At 62.8% G+C, this 10,516-nt stretch overlaps 2 pseudogenes; one reads left to right on the top strand and one right to left on the bottom strand.

Annotated features, from left to right (window-relative positions):
- Positions 1 to 334: 334 nt before the first annotated feature.
- LOC134432936 (class II histocompatibility antigen, B-L beta chain-like) lies at positions 335 to 5,109 on the top strand (annotated as a pseudogene).
- Positions 5,110 to 5,412: 303 nt separating this feature from the next.
- On the bottom strand, positions 5,413 to 9,553 carry LOC134432935 (class II histocompatibility antigen, B-L beta chain-like; annotated as a pseudogene).
- Positions 9,554 to 10,516: the final 963 nt, after the last annotated feature.

Here is a 10,516-nt window from a genome sequence, read left to right as displayed (position 1 = left end):
CGCGGATCCGAACTGGGGGCACTGGGAACGGGGAGCAGCACCCCAAAAAGCGCTCAGCCAATGGGAGAGCGGAGTTTAATGAGGCCGGGTAGAGGGTGTTGGCGGGTAGAGGGTTAATAAATTGAGCTCCCTAAGAAATTCTGGCGAATCAGAAAAAAGAGCGGAAATGAGTCATCAGTTGCTGGGTAGAGGGTCTGGAAATCGGGCTCCAAACGGACCGGCCAATTAGAGAGCGCAAAAATCACTTCGGCAATGAAAGAGAGGCCAAAAAAAGCCCCAACCAATGAAAGCGCGGCCAAAAACCACGCCCGACCAATCAGGGAGCGCGTCCCTCATGACCCCGCGCCGCTCCGGGCTGGTTCCCGCAGTGGAGCGCGGTTGGTTCGGGGCGGCGGTCGCTGGCCATGGGGCTCGGGGCGGCAGCCGGGGCCCTGCTGGTGGCACTGGGGGTGCTGGGAGCGCCCCCGGGTGCGGGCGCGGAGCTCTCGGGTGAGCGGGGGGCGGGAGGCGCTGGGCCAGGGCGGGAGAAGGGGGGAAAAAGGGGGCGAAGGGGGAGCCGGAATGGAGGGGGAGGAGGAGGGGACCCCCAAAGGGAGAGCGGGAGGGGCTGAGGGGCGGGGGGAGGGGAGGGAGGGGTGGGAGAGGGTGGGGAAGGGGGGAAAAGGGGAGGGGGGACCCCAAAACTGAGCTGAGGGGGCTGGGGATTGGGGGATTAGTGGGAAAATGGGGAAATGGGACCTCAGAAGTGATTTGGGGAGCGGGCGGAGGTGGGGAGGGGAGAGGATGAGGAAGGGGAAATGGGGGAAGGGCGGCAAAGAGGAAGCGGCAGCGCGGGCAGGAGGGTCCCGTGGCGGCCGTGGGGCACAGGGGGTGCGGAGTGGGGATCCGGGGTGGGCCCGGAGCTCTGGGGGTGCTGCTGGGGGTGCTGGGGGGGCACCGCTGAGCTGTGTGCTGCACTCACAGGGGTGTTCCAGTTATTGATAAAGCAGGAGTGTCACTTCATTAACGGCACGGAGAAGGTGAGGTTCGTGGGAGAGGCCATCTACAACCGCCAGCCGTTCATGCGCTTCGACAGCGACGTGGGGCACTATGTGGGGTTCACCCCCTTTGGGGAGATGAATGCCAAGCTCTGGAACAGCGACCCGGCCAAACTGGAGAACGCACGGGCTCACGTGGACATTTTCTGCCGGCACAACTACCCGATTGTTGCCCCGTTCAGTGTGGAGCGCCGAGGTGAGCGCAGGGGGCAGAGCGTGTCCCCTCGGGCCCTGCCCTGCCAGTGACCATCCCAGTCAATCCCAGACCCTACCAGTCCCTTCCCGAATATTCCCTGACCTTCCCCGTCCATTCCCACTGCATTTTCAATTCATCCTAGTCTATACCTCTTTCTCCCAGTCTCTCCCAGTCCCTCTCAGTCCATCCAATCCCTCCAGTCTATTCCTAGTCCCTCCCACTCCATTTCCAGTTTGTCCCAATCCATCCCAAGTCCTTCTTGAATCCCTCCAGTCCCTTCCAGTCCATCCCAGTCCCTCTCAATCTATTCCCAGCCCATTCCCATTTCACTCTCTGACTTCCAACCTCTCTTCCAGTGCCGAGTTCCCCTTCCATCTTTCTCAGTGCCACTCCAGGCCATTCCAGTGCCTCCCAGTCCGTCCCACTTCCACCCAGCCCTTCAACTCATTCCCAGTCTATTCCCAGTCCATTCCAGTTCACTCTCAGACCTCCACCTGCTCTCCCAGTACCACCCATCCCCTCCGACCACTGTCAGTGCTAACCCAGTTTCTCTCAGTCTATTCCCAGTCATCCCAGTCGCTCCGAGTCCTTTCCAATCCATCCCCCGTTCATTCCCAGTCCAGCCCCGTGCCATCCCACTCATATTCAGCCCATTCCATCCCATTCCCATCCCTCCCAGTTTATTCCCAGTGCCTCCCAGTCCCTCCAAGTGTATTCCCAGTCCATCAAGTCCACCCCAGTCCATCCAGTCCATTTCCAGTCAGCCCCACTCCCTCCCAGTGCCCCCCCCCGCGTCCATTTCAGCGACGCGTGAAGCTGACGCTTTCTAGCCAATCAGATCTGGAGGTTCGGATGACTCATCTGTTGCCAGGCAGACCCGCAGCGCCGAGTGCCCCGCGCTGGACTCGGCCCCCCAGTACCGCACGCTTCATTCCCAGTTCCTCCAGTGCCACCAAGATCCCTCCCAGTTCCATTCCAGTCCCTCCCAGACCATCTCCAATTCCTCCTCAGTCCCCTCCCACTCCATTTCCAGTCTCTTCCCAGTTCATTCCCAGGTCACTTTTAGACCTCCATCCTCTCTCCCAGTTCCCCCCATTCCCTCCCATCTCTCTCAGTGCCAACCCAATAAATCCCAATCCCTTCAGTCCACTCCAGTTCATTCTCAGTCCCTCCCAGTCCTTCCCAGTCTCATCCAGACCCTCCAAATCGATTCCCAGTCTTTTCCCAGTTCATTCCCAATTGATTTCCAGATCTCCACCCTCTGTCCAAGTACCCCCCATCCCCTCCTACTTCTCTCAGTACCACCCAAGTCTATCCCAATGCTATTCCCAGTGCCTCCCAGTATATTGCCATACCATCCCAGTCCCTCCCAATGCTATTCCCAGTCTTTCCAACTCCCTCCAAGCCAATTCCCAGTTGATTTCCAGTTCATTACCAGTGCATTGCCAGACCCTGCACCCTGCCTGCAGTGCCCTCCATCCACATTCACCTCTCCCAGACCTTCCCAATCCACACCAGTCCATCCCAATCCATTCCCAGTTCATACCAGTCCATCCCAAAACAATCCCAGTCCATCCCCAGTCCACCCCAGTAGATTCCCAGCCACTCTCAGTCAATTTCAAGTCACCCCACAGTCCATTCCTGGTCCAGCCCAATCCATCCCAGTCCCTACTGGTCCATTCCCAGTTTCTACCAGTACCCCCAGTTCATTCCAGTCCATTTCCAGTCCCTCCCAGTCTATTCCCAGTCCCTCCCAGTCCATCCCAGTCCATTCCCAGTCCCTCCCCAGCCCACCCCATCCATCCCTCTCTCTCCCAGTGCCCCCCAGCTGATCCCAGTGTGTCCCCGCTCTCTCTCTCTCTGTCTCTGCCAGTGCCCCCCCCAGCGTGTCCATCTCGCTGGTGCCCCCCTCGAGCTCCCAGCCCGGCCCCGGCCGCCTGCTCTGCTCCGTGATGGATTTCTACCCCGCTGCCATCCAGGTGAGGTGGTTCCAGGGCCAGCAGGAGCTGTCGGAGCACGTGGTGGCCACCGACGTGGTGGCCACGGGGACTGGACCTACCAGCTGCTGGTGCTGCTGGAAACGCCGCCCCCGGCGCGGGCTGAGCTACAGCTGCCAGGTGGAGCACGTCAGCCTGGAGCAGCCGCTGAGGCGGCACTGGGGTACGGGGGAGCCCCTGGGGGCGCTGGCAGAGGCGCTGGGCTGTGCTGGGAGGCACTGGGAGGGAGCTGGAGAGAGCCGGGCTGGGAGTGGGAGAAGGGCTGGGGGCTGGGCAAGGGCTGGGCAGGGGTTTGGGGATGCTGGGGAGGGTGGGATGAGGTTGGGGGGGTGCTGGTGGGCACTGGGAGGGAGTTTGGGGGGCGCTGGGAGTGACTGGGAGGGAGTTTGGGGGCGCTGGGTGTGACTGGGAGGGAGTTTGGGGGCGCTGGGTGTGGACTGGGAGGGAGTTTGGGGGTGCTGGGTGTGACTGGGAGGGAGTTTGGGGGTGCTGGGTGTGACTGGGAGCGAGTTTGGAGGTGCTGGGTGTGACTGGGAGGGAGTTTGGGGGCGCTGGGTGAGACTGGGAGGGACTTTGGGGCTCCTGGGGCGCTGGGGGCCAACTGGGAGGGGGCTGTGGGATGCCGAGAGGGACGGGAGGGGCTTTGGTGACTCCTGTTGAGGCCCAAAAGGGATCGGGGGAGGTTTCAGGGGGTCCCGGCCGGGCCGGGGGCCACAGGGAGGGCGCTGGGAGGGGCTGGGGGTGTCGCCGAGAGGTTTTGGGGGCGCTGAGCCCTGCGGACCCCCCAGAGATGCCGCCGGACGCCGGCCGCAGCAAGATGCTGACGGGCATCGGGGGCTTGGTCTTGGGCTCGGTCTTCGTGGCGCTGGGGCTCGGCTTCTACGTGCGCAAGAAGGTGAGGGCGGGTGCCGGGGGCGGCGTGGCCGCCGTGGCGGAGCCCCGTGCGCGCTCCCGCCGGGGCCCCCGGCCCGGTGTCACCCCCTTTTCTCTGCCCACAGAGCTCCTGAGGCGGCGGCGGCCGCAGCCCCTCCCCGTGGGCTCGGGCCCGGCCGGGACCCCCCCCGCTCCGTCCCCCGCTCCGCTGATCCCGGGGGGGGTCCCGTGTCCCCCCCAGCGCCGCTGGCGCTCTGCCCCCGCCCAGTGCCCGCTGCCGGCGCTCCCAATAAAGCTTCCCAGCTGGGCCCGGGGCCGTTTGTTGGGGGGCGCTGGGGAGGGGTCTGGGGGGCGGGGGGCGATGGGACGGATTGGGGCAAAGGGAGGGGGAGAAAGGGTGGGGGCTGGGCCCGGGGGGAGCGGGAGTTGGAGGAGGAGGAGGAGGAGGAGGAGGAGGGAGGATCGGGGGACGAGGGTGAGACGAGGGGAAGTAGGCGGGATTAGGAAGGGGGAGGAGCGGGAGGAGCGATGGAATCGGGGAGGAGAGGCGAGAGGAAGTGGAGGGGGAGATGAAGAAGAGGATCAGCAGCAAGAGAAGCAGCGGGAATCCTCCGGCCTTCATCCCGGTGCACGGGGGAAGCCAGGAAGATGTGGAGCGCCATGGCCAGGTGTATTCCCAACACGGGGGGCTCTGACCCCGGGGTTCACCCCGGATTATCGAGCGCCGATCCTCCCTCGGCGGATGGAGCAGGAGCGGCGCACGGAGCTGTTCCCGCACCGGGGGCACGGCGTGATCCGCCGGCAGCGACCCCTCCTCCCTCGTCCTCATCCATCCCTCTTCTGGGGGCGATCGGCCACGGGCTCTGCCCAGCAACTGATGAGGCAATACAACGCTCCGAGCTCTGATTGGCTGCGCCACATCCTGCCTGCGCTGCCATTGGCTGAGGCATTTCCGGGGCGCTGCAGCCCCCGGCTGGGGGGTTTTTTCGGGGAGGGGAAACCTTGAGGGGCTGGGCGGCTGGGGGCGGGGATGGAGAGGGGGCGGGCTGTGGTGGACCAGCCAATCAGAGCCTCTAATTTTACATTTAACCCCATTTTTGGGTTACTGAGCTCGTTCAGGATTTCCTGTTCGGATCACGTTATCCCGCTCCCCTTTAGAAACTCAATTTTATTGACAAGGGGTTAGGGAAATTAATTAGTATTAAGAATAAAATATAAAAATCTTAAACTTTTAAATTCTGGGGACATTTTCATATATTAATATAACACTAAAATGATGAATAACATTAAAATTATTTGGTATATAAAATTATTTAAAGATTCCTAAGAAGGCCGGACCTCCACCTCTCCGCTCACAGCGGGATGTGGGGAGGGGGGCGATGCTGACGGGGTCGGGGGGGCTGCGGCTCTGCCGTGGGCGCGGAAGCCGCGGGGTTCTGGTGCTGCTGCTCGTCCTCCTCCTCTTCTCTATTTTCCGGTTCCTCCTAACCCCGGCTCCTCCTCCGTTAATATCCCGACTCCTCCTCCTCGTCCTCTCTCCGCCCTTCACCCGCACCTTCCTCCTCCTCCTCCTCCTCCCGCTCCCCCCGGGCCCAGCCCCCACCCTTTCTCCCCTCCCTTTGCCCCAATCCGTCCCATCGCCCCCCGCCCCCCCAGACCCCTCCCCAGCGCCCCCCAACAAACGGCCCCGGGCCCAGCTGGGAAGCTTTATTGGGAGCGCCGGCAGCGGGCACTGGGCGGGGGCAGAGCGCCAGCGGCGCTGGGGGGGACACGGGACCCCCCCGGGATCAGCGGAGCGGGGACGGAGCGGGGGGTCCCGGCCGGGCCCGAGCCCACGGGGAGGGGCTGCGGCCGCCGCCGCCTCAGGAGCTCTGTGGGCAGAGAAAAGGGGGGTGACACCGGGCTGGGGGCCCCGGCGGGAGCGCGCACGAGGGGCTCCGCCACGGCGGCCACGCCGCCCCCGGCACCCGCCCTCACCTTCTTGCGCACGTAGAAGCCGAGCCCCAGCGCCACGAAGACCGAGCCCAAAGACCAAGCCCCCGATGCCCGTCAGCATCTTGCTGCGGCCGGCGTCCGGCGGCATCTCTGGGGGGTCCGCAGGGCTCAGCGCCCCCAAAACCTCTCGGCGACACCCCCAGCCCCTCCCAGCGCCCCTCCCTGTGGGCCCCGGCCCAGCCAGGACCCCCTGAAACCTCCCCCGATCCCTTTTGGGCCTCAGCAGGAGCCACCAAAGCCCCTCCCGTCCCTCTCGGCATCCCACAGCCCCCTCCCAGTTGCCCCCCAGCGCCCCAGGAGCCCCAAACGCCCTCCCAGTCACACCCAGCACCCCCAAACTCCCTCCCAGTCACACCCGGCACCCCCAAACTCCCTCCCAGTCACACCCAGCACCCCCAAACTCCCTCCCAGTCACACCCGGGACCCCCAAACTCCCTCCCAGTCACACCCAGCGCCCCCAAACTCCCTCCCAGTCACACCCAGCGCCCCCAAACTCCCTCCCAGTGCCCACCAGCACCCCCCCAACCCCATCCCACCCTCCCCAGCACCCCCCAAACCCCTGCCCAGCCCTTGCCCAGCCCCCAGCCCCTCTCCCACTCCCAGCCCGGCTCTCTCCAGCTCCCTCCCAGTGCCTCCCAGCACAGCCCAGCGCCTCTGCCAGCGCCCCCAGGGGCTCCCCCCGTACCCCCAGTGCCGCCTCAGCGGCTGCTCCAGGCTGACGTGCTCCACCTGGCAGCTGTAGCTCAGCCCGCGCCGGGGCGGCGTTTCCAGCAGCACCAGCAGCTGGTAGGTCCAGTCCCCGTTGGCCACCACGTCGGTGGCCACCACGTGCTCCGACAGCTCCTGCTGGCCCTGGAACCACCTCACCTGGACGGCAGCGGGGTAGAAATCCATCACGGAGCAGAGCAGGCGGCCGGGGCCGGGCTGGGAGCTCGAGGCGGGCACCAGCGAGATGGACACGCTGGGGGGCACTGGCAGAGACAGAGAGAGAGAGAGAGAGCGGGACACACTGGGATCAGCTGGGGGCACTGGGAGAGAGAGGGGAGGGCTGGGCTGGGCTGGGAATGGACTGGGAATGGACTTGTAGGATCTGGCAATTGAATGGGAATGGACTGGGAGGGACTGGGAATGGACTCGTATGGACTGGGATAGATTGGCTGGACCCGGAACGGACTTGGGGTTTACTTTTAATTGATGGATAGGGGCTGGAAATCTACTGGGGTAGACTGGGGATGGACTGGGATTGATTTGGAATGGACAAGGGTGGACTGGGAGGGACTGGAAGTCGATTGGGAGGGACTGGTGTGGATTGGGAAGGTCTGGGAGAGGTGAATGTGGATGGTGGGCACTGGGAGTGAGCATGGAGGTCTGGCAATGAACTGGGAATGAACTGGAAATCAACTGGGAAATAGTTTTTGAGAGAGTTGGAAGGACTGGGAATAGCATTGGGAGGGACTGGGATGGACTGGGAATACACTGGGAGGCACTGGGAATAGACTGGGACAGACTAGGGGTGGTACTGAGACAAGTGGGAGGGGATGAGGTGTACTGGGACAGAAAGTGGAGGTCTGGAAATAAACTGGGAATGAACTGGGAATAGACTGGGAATGGATTTGGACGGTGTGGGTTGGAATGAGAAGGACTGGGAATGGACTGGAGTGGTCTGGGAGGACTGGGATTTATTGGGCTGGAACTGAGAGAGATGGGAGGGAATGGGGAGAACTGGGAGAGAAGGTGGAGATCTGAGAGTGAACTGGAATGAACTGGGAAGAGACTGGGAATTGACTGGGAGGGACTGGGGAGAATTGGAGATGGTCTTGGAGGGACTGGGATGGCGCTGGGAGGGATTTTGGTGGCACTGGGAGGAACTGGGAATGAAGCGCGCGGCACTGGGAGGCCGAGTCCAGCGCGGGGCACTCGGCGCTGCGGGTCTGCCTGGCAACAGGGGAGTCATCTGACAGACGCGATCTGATTGGCTGAGAAGCGTCGGTTTTACGCGTCGCTGAAATGGACGCGCGGGGGAGGGGCACTGGGAGGGACTGGGGCTGACTGGAAATGGACTGGGAGGGACTAGGATGGACTTGATGGACTGGTAATACACTTGGAGGGACTGGGAGGCACTGGGAATGAACTGGGAGGGATGGGGAATGGACTGGGAATGGGTTGAGTATGAGTGGGATGGCACTGGGATGGGACAAGGTGGGACTGGGAGTGACTGGGATGAATTGGGAATAGGCTATGGGAAACTGGGATGGCGCTGAGAGAGGTGGGAGGGGATGAGGAGTACTGGGAGAGAGGGTGGAGGTCTGAGAGTGAGCTGGGAATGTACTGGGAATGGACTGAGATGGACTGTGATGGACTGGGAGGGGCTAGAAATGGACTGGGAAGGACTGGGAGGCACTGGGAATATACTTGGAAGGCCTGGGATGGACTGGGAATGGAGTGGGAATAGAATGGGATTGACAGGTAATGGATTGGGAATGTACTGGGAATAGACTGGAAATGGACTGGGAGGGTCTGGGAATATACTGGAAGGGACTGGTAGGGACTGGGAGTGACTGGGATGGTCACTGGCAGGGCAGGGCCCGAGGGGACACGCTCTGCCCCGCGCTCACCTCGGCGCTCCGTGATGAAACGGCGGGACACCTCGTAGTTGTGCCGGCAGAGCGTGTCCACCTGAGCCCGTCTGTGCTCCAGTATGGCCGGGTCGCTGTTCCAGCCCTTGGCATTCCTCTCCCCATAGGGGGTGAACCCCACGTAGCTCCCCACGTCGCTGTCGAACATCGCCCACATCTGCCGGTTGTAAATGTACCTCACCACGTACCTCACCTTCTCCGTGCCGTTAATGAAGTAACACTCGGCCTTAAACATGTGATGGAGCACCCCTGTGAGTGCAGCACACAGCTCAGCGGTGCCCCCCCAGCACCCCCAGAGCTCCGGGCCCACCCCGGATCCCCACTCCGCACCCCCCGTGCCCCACGGCCGCCACGGGACCCTCCTGCCCGCGCTGCCGCTTCCTCTTTGCCGCCCTTCCCCCATTTCCCCTTCCTCATCCTCTCCCCTCCCACCTCCGCCCGCTCCCCAATCACTTTTGGGCTCCCATTTCCCCATTTCCCCACTAATCCCCCAATCCCCAGCCCCCTCCCGCTCAGTTTTGGGGTCCCCCCTCCCCTTTTCCCCCTTCCCCACCCTCTCCCACCCCTCCCTCCCCTCCCCCACCCCTCAGCCCCTCCCGCTCTCCCTTTGGGGGGTCCCCTCCTCCTCCCCCTCCATTCCGGGCTCCCCCCTTCGCCCCCTTTTCCCCCTTCTCCCGCCCTGGCCCAGCGCCTCCCGCCCCCCGCTCACCCGAGAGCTCCGCGCCCGCACCCGGGGGGGCTCCCAGCACCCCCAGTGCCACCAGCAGGGCCCCGGCTGCCGCCCCGAGCCCCATGGCCAGCGACCGCCGCCCCGAACCAACCGCGCTCCACTGCGGGAACCAGCCCGGAGCGGCGCGGGGTCATGAGGGACGCGCTCCCTGATTGGTCGGGCGTGGTTTTTGGCCGCGCTTTCATTGGTTGGGGTTTTTTTTGGCCTCTCTTTAATTGGCCGAAGTGATTTTTGCGCTCTCTAATTGGCCGGTTCGTTTGGAGCCCGATTTCCAGACCCTCTACCCAGCAACCGATGACTCATTTCCGCTCTTTTTTCTGATTCGCCAGAATTTCTGAGGGAGCTCAGTTTATTAACCCTCTACCCGCCAACACCCTCTGCCCGGCCTCATTAAACCCCGCTCTCCCATTGGCTGAGCGCTTTTTGGGGTGCTGCTCCCCCGTTCCCAGTGCCCCCAGTTCGGATCCGCGTTCCTGGGAGAGGCACCGACCCTGCCCGGTGTGCCCGGAGCGCCACGGACGGAGCGCGGAGCCTCCCCCGGCTGCTGCCGCTGCTGGCCCCGACCCTGACCCCGATTCTGGGGGGGCAAGGTGGGGATTTGGGGGGGTCCCGGTTCTGGGAATCGCTGGAATTTTTTGTTCGGATCCCTTTGTCCCGCTCCGCTTTTGAAACACAGTTTTATAAACAATGGTGTAAAGGAAATTACTTACTACTAATTAAGTTATATTAAAGTTGTGTAAAACTAAATCCTATCAAAGTAATTTTTACTATAATACCAAGTTTTGTATTTATTACTTCTATAAAGTTTGGAAAATATTATTTAGATCAATTCGGATTCGGGTCGTTATCCTCTGCCCGGTAGACTTCATCTGTTCGTTTTTTCCTTGGGGTTCCTCATCTTCCCTCCTCCCACATATTTCCAGCTCCTCCTCCTCCTCCTGCTCCTCCCGCTCCCCCCGGGCCCAGCCCCCACCCTTTCTCCCCCTCCCTTTGCCCCAATCCGTCCCATCGCCCCCCGCCCCCCCAGACCCCTCCCCAGCGCCCCCCAACAA

The sequence above is a fragment of the Melospiza melodia genome, assembly GCF_035770615.1.
Source record: "Melospiza melodia melodia isolate bMelMel2 chromosome 7 unlocalized genomic scaffold, bMelMel2.pri SUPER_7_unloc_3, whole genome shotgun sequence".
Lineage (NCBI taxonomy): Eukaryota > Metazoa > Chordata > Aves > Passeriformes > Passerellidae > Melospiza > Melospiza melodia.
This window is presented reverse-complemented; position numbering and strand designations above follow the sequence as displayed.